The 19725-nt window shown below is 39.3% G+C and overlaps 1 long non-coding RNA gene across 1 annotated transcript; it reads left to right on the top strand.

Moving 5' to 3' along the window:
- Positions 1-2158: 2158 nt before the first annotated feature.
- LOC138685596 (uncharacterized) lies at positions 2159-5411 on the top strand. Its single transcript, XR_011324893.1, has 3 exons — positions 2159-2239; positions 2306-2394; positions 5194-5411. It is a non-coding gene; the product is annotated as an uncharacterized lncRNA (long non-coding RNA).
- Positions 5412-19725: the final 14314 nt, after the last annotated feature.

Raw genomic sequence — 19725 nt, forward strand, 5'->3', positions numbered from 1 at the left:
ACAGAGCAGCAGAAGCAACTACTGGCCTAGCATGTGAGCAGCTGAGCTAACTAGGAATTCACAGCATGAAATAGCAACAAATTAGAATAAATTCTACTTGTCTTTACCTGGGAGAGCACAAGTCTGTCCTAAATTCTCTAGGCATCAGAAGTGGCAATGGATAGGGGACCATAGGAGTCACTATTTTCTCAGAGGAGTCTGACTTCTCTTTTTTCCCAGCAGAAGATTTTATCCTCAGTTCTCTTCTGAAAACCTTAATCTGAAATTCCACTGAAGACTATCATCAATTTATATAAAATGTAAAAGCAAACAAAAGTTTTCTTTGGCTGCCTCTCATTAAGAATCAAAACATTCTTTGAATTACCTCTGTGTTCATGCTCAGGAAAACTTTCTCCTGGAAAGTATCCATACTTATATGTGGCATCTGCTTTTACATCTAAAAGCCTTAGCTGCTTTTTAATGTTTATTTTAGATGTAGAATATTCTCAAATTACACACAAAAAAGAAAATATTTCATGTAAGTTAAATAAAACAAGACTGATTTTTATCTTTAGTTCTATAAAATTATTTTCTCCTGAGTCAGTAAGACTTTGTTAGGAATTATTCCCTGCTTCCCTCCCCCCCAAAAAAAAAAAGAAAGAAACCTTCTACAGAGCCATGTTCTTATCAGAAATGCTGACACAACTAACTGTGCTTGGGATACTGAATACTGAAGAATATTTTCATTCACTGTTTTGGGAACTGGAATGCTGACAACTGTTAAATGTCTTTTGGCCTGAGCCCAAATCTATTTGACCAGTTCTTTCCATCAGTAGATTTCAACAACCATTTTTAGTCAAGTACTATGGAAATCAAAACTATTTTGAACATGTTTGTATTAGTATTGTGTAGGGTTTGGCGTTCGGAAGATCTCGCGATGTCACGGAAAGATGGAGGGTTAGTCGCAGCCCTATGACGTATCTGTAATCCCGCCTACCCTTGTTAGTATAAAAGGAATTAACTGCGCAATAAAAGGAAGTTGGCGCTCACACTGTGTATGTTATCTGTCTCTTTCCCTGGTCTGGGCTGGCCAGTGATCTAATCGCGGCACCTTGATATGTAGCGAAAGCTACATAGTGGTGACCCCGACGTGATCGGTTGCACAGGCGACGATGGAACTTGCACAAGTGATTAAGGTATTAAAGGTATTGGCTGATGAGGTGGGTGCCCGCGGTTCGATTAGGAAGGGCCCCACGAGTGAATGCATCCTATGGATGCTGCGCCGGGGAGACATTGGGTCTCCGTGCGAAGTTTTGAGCCCTCCCAAATGGGGAGAGATTCGGGAGCTGTTGCTCCAATCTGTGCTTGCGGGTGAGCGCGGAGCTGCTGAACGATTGCAAAGTTGGGGAAAGGTGGAGAAGGTGGTCACGGCAGGATGGAAGGCTGGGGCGTGCTGGTTGGCAGCACGAGCTGCTTTGTTTGCAGATGAAGCGCCGCCACAGGAACAGCGGGAGATAGTGCCCTCGGGGACAGTGAGTCAGACTCAGACGGAGTGGGCGGCCATGGAGCGGGGTTCACAGAGTGGTCCATCTCTGATCGAGGGCATGGACACGGAGGGTACGGCAGAGACGGAGGTTTTTCCTGTAGGGATGGCACCAGCGGGGCCAGATGTGCCCCCTCCGAAGTATCCATGGGAGGAGTTGTGGCGGGTGGTTCGGAAGGACTTAGAGGAATGCCTCTTGGACTGGGTTCCAGGCAAGGATGTCAAGGGAGATTTATACCGTCAGTTGAGAGAGTGGGAGGAACGGCCACTCGCGGAGGGGATAACTGGGAGGCAGCGGGGGTTGGAGACTGTGGTAGAGGAGGAAACACCCCCCTGCGGGGGGAAATCAGGCACCCTTGCCGGGAGAGCGGACTGAGCCTCCTGAGCCTTTGCCTGAGCCTATGCCAGCTGAGCCGTCAGCTGCACCCCCCCGGCACTTCCTCCGGCCCCTCCCTCCTCCCCTCCCTCTGTGCCCCCCCCCCGCCCACTTGCAGCAGCGCGTGTCAGCCGGCCATGGAATGGCTGCCGCCAGGCGCGGCCGCGGCCGGCCCCCGGGCAGAACCATCCGCGCCCCCGCCACTGTCTTTTAATCCATCCTGCCTCTCGGAACCAGAGACGGTGAAACCAACTGCGCCTGCGATAGACGCGGAGCCGCCTGCAGTAGCCGCTGCGGACAAGAGGGAGAGGCATTGGAGGGGAGTAATAAAAAATGCCCTTGTGGACGGGACTATGGTCCAAGCATTCCCAGTTGTTGTACAAAATAATGGACAAAAAAGATGGGAGGCGTTTCACTGGAAAGTCCTTGAGAAATTAAAGACTGCTGTGAGTCAATACGGAATCCACTTATTGATAAAGCCAGTAAGAAACCCTCGGTCAAGTGTTTTAATTGTGGCAAACTTGGACACATCAAGAGCCAATGTAGAGTTTCTGCTAACAAAAAGACAGTGCAACAGTTGTAAGAAAGATAACCATACCACCAAGAATGCAGGAAGAAGGGAAACTTTACTCCGAGCACCAAGGCCCCTCGCGCGACGACACAAATGCAAGGGGTTTGGGCTGCCGGCCCTCAGGCAGCCTCGCAACTACCAGATCCGCCACTACAGGAAGCTCTGGAGTGGACATGGAAACCGCAGTACACATTCAACATAAAGGGACCATTGGGGTTTGGGCTTAGTGCATTTTTAATTGGGCGATCTTCAACAGCTCTAAAAGGAATTCTGGTAGTCCCAGGGCTTATTGATGCAGATTATTGTGGGACTGTGAAAATTATGATTCATGTTTTAATCCCTCCTGTTTCTATTCCTAAAGGTACCAGAATAGCACAATTAGTTCCATTCAGGTCGTGTGTTCCAAACCCAGGTGAAGTACAACGTGGAGATGGTGGATTCGGCTCCACAGGGAAACCGCAGGTATACTTTGCCATGGACATAACAAGAGGTAAACAAGAAAAGGTAGTGCAATTGGGAGGGCCTGACGGAGTTATCGTCAAGAAACCGATGACAATCAATACAGGAGCTGATGTTACGATTATTTCATGGTGCATTTGGCCTCCATCATGGCCATTGATCAATCCAAATTTTGGCATTGCAGGGATAGGGAGCACACAAGCCACCTTAGTAAGTCAGCTACCCATTACCCATCTGTGTTCCCCGACGGTGAACACGTTACGATGCGTCCGTATATCATGACTACCCCAACTGAATTGTTTGGCCTCATAGGCCGTGATTTATTGAGCCAAATGAAGACAATGTTAGTGACCCATCCTTTTTAGGAGTGGTCACTGAGGGGCAGCCAATCCTGAAAATTAGCTGGAAAACAGATGAGCCTGTTTGGATTGATCAGTAGCCGCTAAATTCTGAAAGGCTGCTAAAAATACAAGAGTTAGTTGAGGACCAATTGAGAGCGGGACATGTTCCTTCTACCAGTCCATGGAATACACCAATATTTACCATTCCCAAGAAAAGTGGGAAATGGAGACTGTTACATGATCTCAGAGCTGTGAATGCAGTGATGCACAGTATGGGAGCCCTGCATCTGGGTTTGCCGTCTCCAGTTATGCTTCCAGAAGAATGGGATTTGTCAATTATAGATCTAAAGGATTGTTTTTTCACCATTCCCTTGCACCCAGATGACGCTGAACGGTTCACCTTTTCGGTACCATCGATTAACAAGGCAGAGCCCTATAAGAGATACCATTGGGTCGTGTTACCGCAATGAATGCGCAATTCCCCCACGATATGTCAGGTGTATGTGGCCTGGGCATTAGAGCCTGTAAGAAAGCAGTTTCCTCAGTTAATTGTTTATCATTATATGGATGACATTTTGATAGCGGGAAGGAACTTGCCACGGGATGAAATTTTAACTCAATTGCAGGACATCTTAAGCCATCGCGGAGTAATAATTGCTCCTGAAAAGGTGCAAAAGGCAGCACCTTGGAAGTATTTGGGGTGGCACAGAGATGCTAGCAATGTTAAACCTCAGAAGGTTCAAATAACATTAGAAATTTCAACGGTACATGATGTCCAGAAGCTTGTGGGAGATATCCAGTGGGTGCGGAATCTTTGCGGTATCACTAATAACGATATGGCCCCTCTGGTAGAACTCTTGGGTACGAGCGCACGTGCAGATGAGAAATGGGAAATGACAGAGCTGACCAGCTGGTTGCAGCAGCATGGGAGCCTCTTCCAGGGAATCATTTTCAACAAGCACGGCAATCACATGCGTTCTTGCACCAACCCGCTAGGAAGTTAGCAAAGCAATTTGACTTACCACTCACTGATGCCCAAGGTATCGTCAAAGCATGCCCCGATTGTCAAAAGGAAGGGCTGGGCTTGGGCTGTGGGGTTAACCCACGAGGTCTTTTGCCATTGCAGTTGTGGCAAATGGATGTCACCCATGCCATGTGGTTTGGTGCAAAGCGTTATGTGCATGTGTGTATTGATACCTATCCTGCTGCCATGTGGGCCACGGCACAAACTGGAGAAAAGGCCTTACATATTGAATGACATCTTCACGCTTCTTTTGCAGTGCTGGGTGTGCCTAAAGAAATTAAGACGGACAATGGCCCAGCCTATGGTTCTACACGATTTGCTCGATTTTGTAATTTGTGGGGAATTCACCATGGTACGGGTATTCCACATCTTCCCACAGGACAGGCTATTGTCGAACGGGCCAGTCAAACCTTCAAGAGCATGCTGCAAAAACAAAAGGGGGGAACCCAGGGCTTACTCCCAGAGGAACAATTGGCCAAAGCCTTATTTGTGCTAAGTTATCTTAGATTGACAGGTGATCACAAAGACCCACCAATGGTAGTGCATCATGCTCTTTTACAGGCGGAAAGGACGCAACAAAGCACAGGACTCATGGTAATGTATAAGGACCCAGAATCCGGGAAATGGTGCGGACCAGCAGAAGTAAAACTTACTGGGAGAGTGTATATTTGTCTGCTTACAGATCGAGGCCTTCGCTGGATCCCGGCTAAGTGGGTCAAGCCATGGCTTCGCACTGATGCTGGACCCGGAATTGTCCCAATGGCAACTGGCACGGCACCGGCGGGTGCTGGAGCCACTGATCCGACAGATTCTGACTAATAGAGTATTACACTTTAGAGGACTAGCGGACATTCAGTCCTTCAGAGAGGTTTTTAGAACAGCGTGCCTTATTGTATATAGAACTTGCTTTAGGTAAAAAGTGTGTTAAGCATAATTTGGTTAAACATAGTGTGATTACGGGAAGACAGTGTGGGGTAAACGTAAAAGTTAGTTAAAGCCAAAATTAGGGATAAGGTCTATTTCCATTAATAACCTGGGAACGAGGTTGATTGTGTTTCCACAGATACAGGCCCACGACGGACTCCTGTTGAATTTGCACGACCATCATCATCTGGAGCATCATAGATGGTGTGGCAATATGAATACCACCTCAGTCAAAAACTAACGTATAGGTCACCTTGGTTAACATAACAGGTCAAGATTCTCTGTGCACTGCAACCGCATCATAAAGCCCACGAACCAATAGACAAGATGGCTATGACTCGTGCAGCACACCTGGCCAGCGAGCGCATGTGTCATAGATTGCAACCGAGGCGGACTTTTGGCACCCACTGGCCACGTGTGCTGAAACCCGTTCCTCTGCAAATGTATAAATACCGGGATTTTCCGAAGAGCATCAGGCTGGTGTATGGTGAGGCCATCGTTGCCTCTGTGGGGATGCCCACGGAAAGCTGGCACCTACCAATTGCTGGGCTGAGTTCACGGAGCAAGATGACCCAAGAATGTATGGATGGTTCATCTTCCTCATAGTCCTCATGGTTCGGGTCATTAGGGGTAACGGGTTGGCTCAAAGAATTATGGGCATTTTTGTAGTTATTGTGATTTTAGCTATTGTAATAATTTTACCTTGTTCAGCTTAAGTAAAAATGGCATCCCTTATAATAGCACCAGCCAGGCCATTGTAGAACGAGCACATCAAACCTTAAAGACCCTGCTCAATCGGCTTAGGGAGGGGGAGCAGGCGGAGCCCTCCTGGTTACGGGATAACACACCTGTTCTCCGTACACAGAGTCTTCTGTTAACTGCGTTAACTTAATTAAATCAGACAGTTCGGGGGGACCTGGAGCAGACGACGGCGCAACGACATTTTACGAGCACGGAAGAGAAAGGCCCCTACCTGTTGGTCCACATGCGTGACCCTCAGACACGCCAATGGGATGGGCCGTTTGAGCTGCGTTGTCTCGGGCGAGGGTACGCCTGTGTACAGATGCCTGAAGGGCTATTGAAATGGGTTCCTAGTCGTATGGTTCGTCCTGCCTTAACCTCGTAGTGTTTGAGTGTTTTTCCTTACAGATCGCTGTCATCCTTTCCTGGCTTGTGACACCTTGGGTATCTGCTACAAATTTCTGGCAGTGGATGCAAAACCAATTGGGGGGCCCTGATGTGTATCTGGATGACATCCCTCTCAGAGCCCATCAATACGTGTCCTTATGGGATCCGGCTGTCAGAGACAGAGCTGAAAACATTGTGTACGAACAAGTGTCAACAGAAGAGTCAGAATCGCTCACAGCCAGGAATCTGGATGCCCCAGACAGTAAGCCTTAACATCAGCATACCAACGATAAACTTTATAAAGTAATAGAAGTAATTCTTTCCCAGCCTTAACTTCCCATTTACCACTTGTGTGAATTCTCTGTAAAGGAGCTCCTTGCTCTGCAAGGTAAATGGGACATTTATGTGTGTTTAAGATGCAGTGTTTCAACTTAGTTGTAGAAATATGCTTATGCTCATAGTACTTTACACAATTATTTCTTTGCGTAGAACTGTTCATAACCATAGAAGCTAGCTAGTCAAAGGGAGGGGGAGATGTAGGGTTTGGCGTTCGGAAGATCTCATGATGTCACGGAAAGATGGAGGGTTAGTCGCAGCCCTATGACGTATCTGTAATCCCACCTACCCTTGTTAGTATAAAAGGAATTAACTGTGCAATAAAAGGCGGAAGTTGGCGCTCACACTGTGTGTGTTATCTGTCTCTTTCCCTGGTCTGGGGGGTGATCAGTGATCTAATCGTGGCACCTTGATATGTAGCGAATGCTACAGTACTGTAGTTATACAAAATTCTTAACAGAACAATGGCTTACAAGAGAAATAATAGAATGCTGAACACACAGTCACACATACAGAGTGCTGTAACTGCATCAGTTTTCCTCATACAGCAGGAAAAAGTTATCTTGGTTTTCTGTAAAATTCAGTTTTCATGGGAAAAGATGTTACAAATGCCAGTAGCCTTTTGAGTTACAATGAGTGGATCTGTTGTACAAATATAGACAGGTATAAATTTGAATTTCTACATCTGTGAAAGTGAATGTCACCCTTTTGCATATACTCTGCTTTTTAGTTCTCATTATTGACAGATTCTGCTTGAGAAGATTATATTCTTTCTCACGGAAGTCTAATTGAGTCAAGAGTGATGAATATTTTCCCTGACTTAGCTTTTTGTTAAAAAATAGGATAAATATACAGGTCAGAGTAAGTGTCTCAGAAGTAAGACTTAACTTTTTTTTTTTTTTGCAGATGACTTCAGAATGAAAATAGACAGTAACTTAAAACACCACCAAACAAAACCCAGGACTGCAAGCAATTGGTTACATTGGTATATCTGTCTCACTCTTTCTGGAGGGGCTACCAAAATCTGAGATCACAAAAGAAATTTTTTATAATCCTGCCAAGTCAAAGGTCACATAATTTTTTAATATAATGCATATGCTAGTAATGAATTGCATTATTGACTTAAATACTATGCATCTGTTGTGTCAGCTAAGATACCAAACTTGCTAATATTCATAAAACTTTCCATATTAGAAAATGAATTTGTATAAAATTTCAGTGCTGTTCAGGATTGTCCAAAACTTTTTCACCCTATACTTCTATTTGTTTCTTCTTTTTTTTTTTTTTTTTTTTCCAAACTCAGGTTAGTTTAAGAAATGAGACATGGCAGAGACTAAGATGACTGTGAATACTGTTACTAAAACAAAGTATCAGCTCTACTCACTGTATTTGACTTCTATTATTACTCTTTACAAAAAAATTTGAGCGAAATATAGTAACAGGTGTCTTCAATTAATTCTTTCAAATAACTAGATATCAATACAGGGGAACACCTACATACACTGTTGTTCGGCAGAGTTTCTGTGCCACTGTCTTTTAATTCTCTGAGGAAATTGCTTGCTAAGGAATAAACCAAAAAGCTATTTAAAAACAAGTACTAGTTGCAACTAGTCTAGTTGTACTACTATAAACCATATTTCTTATGTATTGTCAAATCCAAATATGACAATATTTGCTTTGTTAGTGTAAACCTCTGAAAGTTTAAAAAATATTTTGACAAATCTGTAAAAATATGTCACAAAAAAATTCATATCATGCAGATAAAGAGGTTCATTCTATGTGGAAGTCACTGTTTGGTAACTTCACAAGCATCTTATGTGTCTCATTGGACAGACTGTGTTCCTGTGTTCCCTATAACATCTGGGCACACAGTGCTATCTAAGCCTTATAAATGAATGACTAACCAATTAGGTGATGAAGAGACCTTAGAAAAAAAAAAAAAAAAGAAAAAGGGGAATCTGTAGATTCAAGCTTCCAAAAAGACAAAATTTTGATTCACCTTTCAGAACAGCAGCAAAAGAAAAATTAATTGTCTTTTGAGTCTTCTGTAACCCAGTCTTAAGATTTAAGGAGTTAGCAAATATATCCCAGGGAAATTTTGTAAGAGAACATAGGAAAAGATGTTGTTTCCAAGGTGACTTGAATTAAATCTCTGTGTTCTACGTAGCGTGCTCTGGCTTTTAACAAGATGAAAGATCTTTTGTAGTATTAATAAATCACCAGTAAAAACTGGGGCTCTGAACAGCAGAGGCAAGAAAGTAACATGACTCTGAACAGTCACCAGGATTTCACAGGAACAAGTATTATTATTGTCTTTACATTGGTGGTTTTAACATAGGGGGTGTCACATAGATGTTTGTGGTTATAGCATTTAAAAAAGAAATTGTGGTATCTTTTGCAAAAGGTCATACTCACATAGGGAATTTAATCTCAGACAGGATGGTCAGCTGCTGTCCAGATGCTGACATGAGTCTCTGTTGAAATAGTCTTTGCAACTGCATACAAATGGCCACATGAGGTGAGAATACCCAAACTGTTCTGTTATATTTTTATACTCCAGCTTCTGTATGGTCCCACAGGATCACTCTAGCACATGAATGGTCATTGCTATTGATTATGCACAAAACCCCTTTCAGCTATCTATGTGCAAAAGACTATCCTCCACAACCATTTCTGCATTTGTGGGAACAGTTTCCACAGACTATTTAAAATTACCTATGTTTGACCAGTTTCTTAATCTACCGCAGTACGTACCTCAGTGAGTCCCCTGCGTGGCCAGATTCTTCGCCCAGAATGTTAATCAACCATCAATTATTCAATCAACAGGTACAGATAGTGCCTACCAGGTGCTCTAGGCACAGCAGAAGTCAGCCGGGGGGAATCTCTTGGAATGTCCCAAATTCTTGCCTGGAGAACTCCTATCAGAACTAGTCAGGTGCCAGCCCTGTGAATCACCTTACCTGAAGTTCATCTATTGTCTCAAATCAGCCCATTGTCTCATCTGAGAGACTAGATGGGGAGTGCCTTGACCTCTCAGGGGGTTGATGACTTAAGTGGAATGGTCATGAACACAGGCACAGACACATCTTGTGTACCCAACTACACCACAATTATAAATATAAGACAAACCTGAACTTCACATTTATAACAAATTCCATACATTATGCCATGGTTTTTTTTGTTTAAAAGAGCAGGGAAAGCTACTTGCAACACTTTGGGCATTGGTCTGAACAGAGAGATTCACTGTAACTTATACTCTGTACCTTTCTTGAGGACCAGAGAGCCTCATCCAATTTCTTTAGTCTTCAGTAGCAATACACTAACTTGAAAATTATACAAAATCAAAGGAAGAATTGTAAGTTACTTGGAGGGGAGGGTAATTTATTTTACTTCTTACTCACGTTAATAATAATTCTTATGAGTGTATGTCAGATTGCTGTACATGTCATCATTATTTCCCTCTCGTTCATTGCGAATAGCATAGTCTGCTTTAAAACTCAAAAAGACCTCAGTGATTTTAAGGATGTAAATAATTAAAGAAATATCCAGACCAGTATAAGTCAGACATACTATTATCTTTGATTTTTAAGATCACTTGTAGTTTTCTAACTTGATAGCTTCATTTGTGTGAGGATGCTGTAACTATTTTTCAAGGGCTCCTGCTGATTTAAAAAAACACTTTTGTTGCTTAATGATCATCAGAAAAAAATTGTACATTACTACCTCAAATTTATTTTATCAAAGATATACTGTGATATATACCAGTTAGATGGGTACTTGGGGGGTAAGCAGGAAGAAGAGTGAGCAATTCAATGGTTAATCAGGAATGATGCAAATAACTGAACATGTGTGCATTTATACATGTATAAAAATAATTTTTATGAATTAATGAAATGTTACAGTGGGATTTCATTAATTTTTATGAATTAATGAAACATTAAAACCTGTTCTCCATTACTCAAACTCACCTAAACAATTTTGCCTCTCTGTATTCAACTCTATGATTTTCTATAAATTGATTACAGCCTGCTTTTCTCTTTTTTGATCTCCTCTAAGTCATATCTATTCAATAGAATGAGCAACAGTTACTTTTTGGTAAAAAATTGATATCTGGGTATTCAGCAAATTGGAAGAATAGGCAAAATAATTTTTTGGCTTGTTCTGACAGATTCATAAAATGAGTGATAACCTCGGCAGCTGAGTTGCAGTAAGTGCTGTTTTTCAGACACTGTCAAGTGTGACAGGACAATGAGGAAAAATGAAAATACAGGTAGAGCTACTTAAGGAACATGAGGATGAAGAGCTGATAATACTGAAGCTGGAAAGAAATGAGGTGCCAGCCAATGCTGGTAAGTTAAACTCTTTAATGCCCTCCTCTCCTATGCCAATTCCACCTTTTTTACAAAACTGGTCCAAACAATTCACATGAACTTTTAAAGCCTTCTTTCTTCAAAAGGCCCGATTTTTCATTAGGGCAAGTACTAACAGATTTGCTAAGGGAGCTTCCTCACACCTAAGCTAACTCCTCAGCTTGAAAATATCCTTTATGAAAGGGAAGGGCAGGCAAAGTCTTTTGAAGGCTCATTGAAAAATTTGTCTTTGTGCATACATGTTGAAGTACTTTTTTTCTGCTACATGATCATCCTGACTACCTCATGAGTAAGGTAGGACAAACAGATGCTCTCACTGATTTTAAGGTCAAAAGTCTACACAAGAAGTGAAGAAAGATAGTAAATCTTATCTTCTGATTGCCTGTGTTCGCAGTCTTGCTTCTTCCTAAGAATGTTACAAGCAGTCTGATGAGTAGTAGCGGAAATACATGGGATTTGCTTGGAAGAGATTTTTGTATTCATGGAGTACAGCATGTACAACATATTCAAATATATGATGAAAAGTTATGGCACACAATATCATGTACTTCCTTACAAAGAAGCATGCAATTGTTCATTAAAGGAATAGATGTTATCTGTATAATTTTGGTAAACTGAAGACAACGATACAGATTAATTTTGCAGTCCAGGGCTCTTGCAGCTATTCTGAGACAGCTGTATTAGAACATTTTGGAATATCTCTGTAATATCCAAGGATTTGGACATACCTGAGTAAAATGTGTCCTTGCTTGTATGTCATGATTCATGTTACCATACTTCTCTCACTGTCCCACATCAAAACTCAGTGAATATATATAACATTCTATTATTTATGAATCTTTTTTATATAAAGATTGCAGGCAAAATGAAACACTGAATATTCTTAAATATGCGATATAGCTTGTCACTTAACACAACTGAGTTCCCTATCTTCAGAGTTGTGCATTTAAAGATGATATTCAATACTTAACTTTTGAGGGTGAAGAAGATGCACATCAGGACTTACATACAATTTGAAAAAAGACTGGAATAGTATTCTAACATCTGCCAGGGAGAAGAATGTGCAAATTTCAGTTATACTCAGTGCTCATCTTTAAAAAAGGCATAACAATGTAATTTTTATTAAAATTGTAAAAGTTAAAATTAAACAAAGTGCTTGAACAGTTGGTCTGGTAACCATATTAAATGTACATGAATAATAATAACAACAATAACAATAACAAATCAATAAAATTTAGACATGCATCATTAATGATGTATTTATACAGAGTATAGGTGTAACTCTCCACAGAAGAGTTCAAAAACTTCAGACCTATAGCACCTGTAGCAGATTATATCAAGCCAGTATACAGAATTCCACCTTCTCATTGGTTTTAGAGGTCTTTGGAACAGTCCTCATAAAGACTTTCCTTTGCATGCTTAGCAGGGTAGCAGATTTGACTCCTACAAGATATTTTGCACAAGGAGGAAATAAAAAAAAATGTTCTTAAGGATAAACAAAAGCATTGTGACATTATGCCTTTCACTGCTTTCTCATGGAAATATGGATTTATGGAACCCATGCAACCTATTGCCACATAACCACGTCTTTGCTGAGCATGATGCAAAATCAAAGAGTCTGTGCAAGAGAGAAGCCTTCAGTGGATTATTTTAAATCTTAGGGAACCAGAACATAGCAGAGAAGTCCTGTTCATATTTTGGCCCAAAGTAACCATGTGAAGGCGAATGTTGGTTTGATCGTTACAGGGATAAAGTTTGAGGTAAACTGAGGCATTTTAACCACAGTCAGACATATGTATATTCTCAAGTTCACTTACACAGCAGCTGAGAGCGCTACCAAAATGCAAAAGAATCAAAACATTAGGAGTAAATATATAGACAGAAGACTGAAACTCCTTGTTAGTTGATGAAATATAACAATATAATTGTAAATATTTGTATGAAAACAAGCTATATAAATCTGAATTAAAATAATTTTTAAATGGTGAAACTAAGAAAGATACATGGCCTCCAAGATATCAAACGATTAAAGGCAGCTTCTGATGTTGCAGAAAACACTACTGTAACAGTATCTAATAAAAATCACATTCTTTCATCTTCTTGACTTGTTTGTATTTTTTTAAGACAAAAAACCACAACAAAACACACAATCTTTCCTCTCATTATAAGCTTTCTGCAATATTTTATTTTTTTACTACAACAGGTTTTCCCAGTTTGTATGTAACTCATCTCTTACACTAAAGTAGAGAAATTTTCTGGAAAGTATATTTTCTTTCTTAATAGCTGATCTTTCTTTTGAAAAGCAATCTATTTCTTCCTATTTTTATGATTTTCTCAACAGAATACATACTTTAATCATTTCAACTCAGTCACATTTGAAACCCTTTATTTCTCCTGCTGATGCTTTTCAGGGAACTTTTACTAGCTCAATAGTTCCAACAGGTGTTCTCTCAGACTCAGGATATTTATTCCATGTCTCACTGTTTCAATAAGAATTTAGAGCTTTGATAATTGCCCCACATGAATGACCAGTCTTTTATTTAATACTATATGCATGTATGTTTTTGCTTCCAGAACACTTACCTGTAAGCAATGGGAAACATTTTAATGATGTATTTGTAAGAAATCATGCACTAGATTTGTAGGAATGTTATGAATCTGTAAATAATTCAATGGAAGGTATGATATGTCTTCTGTAATTCAAACAGTGTTTTTATAGCCTTTTACTGTTGGGGGGGGGGAGGGAGGTCCCAAATGTCATAATACGCTAAATTTTCCATTTCATATTTTTTCTTAAGTATTAAAACAGTGTTAAACATACCCTAAGTCAACCAGTGATAGATTTAAGATAACATTTTATATATCTGAAGAAAAGTAGAGGTACCTCCCTAGAGTTAGAAAAATGTTTATGAGGCTAAAGTAGCTACTGTTTCACAAAGACCTATGGGATTTAGGTACCTAGATGCATTGTATTTTTTTCTTTTTCCCTCTAGATTTAACTGTGCAACTATTAACTTTGGTTCCAGAGAAGTTTTCCACTGAGTGCATTTTAGGAGCTTTATAGAAGAGTAGGTATTATCATATAGTAGTTGTATTAAAAAAGCAGTGTACTTTTAAAATGGAAATTTAATGGTACTAGCTAAGTTTAAAGGTATGAAATATTACAGTTTTTAAAATAGTGTCAACAATAAGTATTGTATATTGTTCCTTAAACTAAAGGAGTAATCAACATCTAGAAATATGGCCTTCAGAAGACAACTCCTCTGATGGAGGGGAGGGTAGGATACAGCAGCTTATTCAAAGGATCCTTTTATTCATAGGCTAAATTAAGAACACAAATGTTTTCAACTTTCTGTTAATGACATAAAAAGAATTTGGGACCCAAGTCTCATGTCCTATGCTCATGTATGTTTTCCCACAGTTTTGAAGCACTAGATTTACTTTGCATGCAAATGTCAATTATATTAACTATAAGCATTATCTCAGACACCTGAAAGAAGCAGAAGAGTTACTGCATATGGGATGTTCAGTGATGTTACTAAGGTTATTACCATGGGGTGACCAGGGAGGGTTACCAGGCCCTGAAGGCAGGCAGCGGATGTGAGAATATTGTAAACATCAGAACAGTTTATCTGACCTGCCATTTATTCCTCAAAGGCCTTGGAAAAGGAAGAAAGCTGCAAGAGGTTTTCAGGCTGAGTACATTGCCCTAGCAGATATCACTCAACCTTTAGGTTTCTGTTGAGCATAGCTAATCTAACTGGAGCCTTTTCATTATGCTCTCAGTCCTCATCAGACGTAAGAACAAGATGAGTTTATGGTTCAGTGCAGTTACAACTTCAACCACACCAGCGAACCTGATTACAAGCACAACACCTTTATGAAAATAGTTGGCAATACTAAGGACACCCTGGAAGGTCTTGATATGAAATTAAAGCCTCAAACTATAAATGTCAAAGGCCACTTTAACTGAAAGCTGCATAAAGTACTTACAGCTAAAAAATAATAATAATAAAAAATCTTAATTATGCACATGAACTGCTGTACATGTACAGACACAAAGGGATAAAGGAAAGGATTTCTTTGTCCTTTTATTGACACTTTGGCATAACCTAATACCTTAATCTCTCTAGGCTATATTCACACTCTTTAAGTCAATGTATAGCTGCACAACTTCTTAAAGAAGCAAGATTATGTTAAGGAAGAAACATTTACGAAATAAAGTAAATGTTTACTACTCATATAAACCTTACATCTTTTTATACCTTATTTAAACAGTGGAACAAGGGGTTTGAGTTCTTTCTCTCACCCACCCCCCTTTTTTTGTGTTTAGACAAGACAGGATGTCCGAGGCTTATTTCATCTTGCATGTAGGTATAGAAAAAAACAGATTTCTGGGTGCATGTCAACATTTAAGACTTGATGAGCTCTGGGTAGAAGGAAACAAACACCTTCCTCCGCTACCCAAATAGGATAACTGTTTCTGTTGTTGTTTTCATGAAGGAATGGATTGGTACCATTCTTGTGCCATCACAGCCTGAGACTGACTGGAAAGGACAAATAATTGGTTTTTGTTCCATGTTTTGTTTAGAATTTGTTTGTGTATCTATAATTTATTAGCAAGGACCTTTCATAATATAATAGTGTGATTCTTAATTGAATTGATTAAACATTATTAATTATTCTGTTTACTTTGCATGTAACCTATAACCTTTGAAACATGTTCAATACAATTATTTCTGCAAAATTTTTTTAAAAGGAAATTAAAATTATTTCAGTGTAGAAGCACTTGTCATTATAGATAATAAAAAAACCTGTAGGATAGTCCACTGCATTGATGGAATTAGATTTAAGACTGAAACTTTTATCTTCTAAAAAAAAGCCCTGAAAGACCAGGTCTGTGAAAGAAAAATGATATGAATCAGTCTAGTTTGAAGTGAAGTTTAGTAAAAAAAAAAAAAAGAACAATGAGAAACTGTTACTTCAAGGAAAAATCAGTTCAATATCAAATTTATGATGATTTTTGGAAAATGGTAAGAAAAAGTAAGTATAAAAAAAAAAAGAAACCAGAGAAGAATATACTGTTTAATATACAAGGAAAAAGGAAAAAAATTGCTCTCAATAAAATAATAATAAAATTGGAAAAGATGATTTTTCAGGTCAAGGGGATTAGATTGGAAGAAGACTTGAATATGTAAATGAACAAACAGAACACCAGGAATCATATAAAATAAGAGTTTTGCTACAGTTTGTGTTGATATGTGGACTGTGAACTCAACTGTTTTATTTCATAAAGATACCTTAAAATAGTTGGGTATTTTGTCCCAGTAAAGTCAAAGGTATACAAGCAGAATCACTGCTACAGTATGCATCCATAGGTTTCTCACAGTAAAATTTTACCATGACAGCTCTGAGTACATTTATTCATCATATAAGTGCCAAATAGATCTATAAACATTCTTTTCATAGCACATATTGGAATGAATTGGTGCAAAAGATTTTTCCCATAAAGAAAGGGTCCTCAACACAAATTCTATAATCACAATCAACCTAAAATTTTCAGACACAAAGACATATATTACTTGATGTTACTATTGTTTGTTTAGTTAAAAATGAGCTGAAAGACACAAAAGCTTGTTCTGGTGTTCTAAGTAAGTTTTATATTGTCATTCAATTAGCTCATGAAAATTTGATTTTGGGTTACTTCTTGCAATTACAAGACTTTAGTTCTTTGTCCTTTTTCCAGTCACCAGAAGAGGACCTAAATTATTGAAGAAGCAAAATCTGAGGCAGCTATGATTAAAATATGAACAAATACAACATAAAACCAAAAATCAATACCATTAGTTACTGGAAACACACTCTTAAAAATTTTCAAGTCAACTTTTCCTCTTTTTAGATGTTCCTCAGATTCCTACTTTGCATAAGAGCTCCCATAGAGAATTATGCACCTGTTATTCACCACATTTCCAATTATAACACATTGAAAAGAAAAGAACAGCAGATTGCACAATGTCAGAGTTAACAGGAGGGTAGAAATGAGTCACACAGTGACAGAGACTTAGAAGCAACAAAGTGAATTAAATCCATATAAAGGAATAACCCATTAAAAAACCACAGTACTTTTTCAAAATATTTAGAAGAGTACAGTAGATGTCTCTAAATAAGGTACCTAAAAATAATAATAAAGTAGTTAGTTCCCAGTGGAACCAAAATAAAACACAGAAATCTTAGCTGTAACATAAATAAATGAATAAAGTATAAAAGACCAGTCTTCAGTCAAATCCAAGCTATAAAATGACCAAAAATAAACACTCTTGATAGATTTTTTTAATATAACAAGAAAAGAATTAATAGAATTTATCTGCAGAATTATTAATCACCTCTGTCATTTTAACTTGCAGTTATGAATATAATTCTGTTATCAGTGCAAATGTTAAGATAGATTTTATCTTAATTTTAGATATGGCATTCTGTAGGGCTCCTTGAACATAGAACAACATGCCCAAAATTTGCTTGTAATAACTGAGTTTTATTTAGTTCCAGTTTGATATTTGTAATGCAGAGCTAGTTCTTTCAGTCGTAGAAGACAGAGTTATACTCATCTCTTCACAGGCCATTGAATATTTTACTGCGTTCCCCAATATCTTTTCCCAAAGATCAGCCATTACTCTGTATGACAGGCAGGCTGATTGGGACTGAAATAACTTGGAAAGACTGTACTGCGATGTCAGCTGAATTAGTATATATCTACAAAGAGATCAATAAGGAGGTGATAATATCTGTCACCTTTCTCTGCACTTGCTGATGCTTCTGCTCTAGTATCACAGTTACTAGGCTCCTCTTATGCATTTACCCTGTCCTGGGAAAATATCTACATTGTCATCTTAAATTTGGACTTAATACTTCACTTGAGCTCAGTACCTTATACTACTTGGTTCTGCAAATGATCTCCAGCTGGACCCTCACTGTCAGTAACATTAATGTGTAGACTATTAATTTCCACAGGTTTTCATATACAAACTCTTTGCTCCATACAGGCCTAAATCCAATGATGCTATGTTCTATTTTCACATCCTTTTTTTTTTTCCTTAAATAAAATTAAAATGAACACAAAATGAACTCATTTTTTGACATAACATCTACCATAGTTTCCCAGAGTAAGAAAAGTCCATGCCCTTTCTAGTGTCAACAACAAACTATTTAGGTTTTACATATTACTTACTTTTCAGCATCAGCATCAAAAGCAAAAGCATTCCCATTTCATTCTGGTTGCCACCTGTGGGTTATTCAGCACAATGTTAATCTTCTCAAAACCCAAAGATTAATTTAGAAAAGGGCAAGAGAAGAAAGAATGGAAATAAATGATAAATTATTTTTCTCAATTTTCATCTCTGGCTGGTTGTGCCTGAAAAAACTGTAAGTTGTACTTATTTCCAGTGCTTCCCTTGCTGTGAAGATTCAATAGATATCTAAAGATCCTTAAAATAAAATGAATCAAAATAAAATGAATCAAAACCCTCATACCCTTTGAATAGCAGGGAGAAGAGGGTTTCTAAAACTAGCAATTGCCAGTCAGTGCTAGAAAGGGTACATGTCCCAGAAAGCAGCAACAGCAGGGCTGCTCCATGAGCAAAGAAAACCTGGGAGCCCCAGATGACCCTAGCACAGACAGGGAAATTCTTCCTGTCCTGGTTTCAGCTGGGATAGAGTTAACTGTCTTCCTAGTAGCTGGTACAGTGCTATGTTTTGAGTTCAGTATGTGAAGAATGTTGATAACACTGATGTTTTCAGTTGTTGCTCAGTAGTGTTTAGACTATAGTCAAGGATTTTTCAGCTTCTCATGCCCAGCCAGGGCACCTGACCCAAACTGGCCAACAGTGTATTCCATACCATGTGACGTCCCATCTAGTTTAGGAACTGGGAAGTGGGGGGGCAGGGATTCGCCGCTCGGGGACTGGCTGGGTGTCGGTCGGTGGGTGGTGAGCAATTGCCCTGTGCATCATCTGTACATTTCAATCCTTTTATTACTACTATTGTCATTTTATTAGTGTTATCATTATCATTATTAGTTTCTTCTTTTCTGTTCTATTAAATCGTTCTTATCTCAACCCAGGAGTTTTACTTCTTTTCCTGATTTTCTCCCCCATCCCACTGGATGGGGGGGGAGTGAGTGAGCGGCTGCGTGGTGCTTAGTTGCTGGCTGGGGTTAAACCACAACAGTCCATTTTGGCGCCCAACGTGGGGCATGAAGGGTTGAGATAACGACAAACCTGACCAGAGCTTGTTAAAACGAATTTGTTCTAAGCATTCATTATGTTGATTTATGTATTCTTAGAGCTGTTGCTCTGGTTTTTAAGGCTCTGTTATGTATCACCTCTCTTGCTGTATGTAGTTCCTCTTCTACTGCTTATCATCCGTGGGAGGTGGATTAAGGTTTTCACTTTGATGTATGGTATAACTCTGGTTTATGGTATGATAAAGTCATCAGCTGTGGGATTAATCCGGTATTTGCACTTAGCATTGTCACCTTTATACTGCGGGAGCCATCTGTGGGAAACTATTAATAATTATACCATTTACCTTTCCTCCATGGAAAACCAGTCTGTGGGTGGGGTACCTTTCTTCCCCTCTCCTTTCTCCTTCAGTCCAGTTACAATGGTGTTTGAGAATT

Source organism: Haliaeetus albicilla, chromosome 6, assembly GCF_947461875.1.
Source record: "Haliaeetus albicilla chromosome 6, bHalAlb1.1, whole genome shotgun sequence".
In the NCBI taxonomy this organism is placed as follows: Eukaryota; Metazoa; Chordata; class Aves; order Accipitriformes; family Accipitridae; genus Haliaeetus; species Haliaeetus albicilla.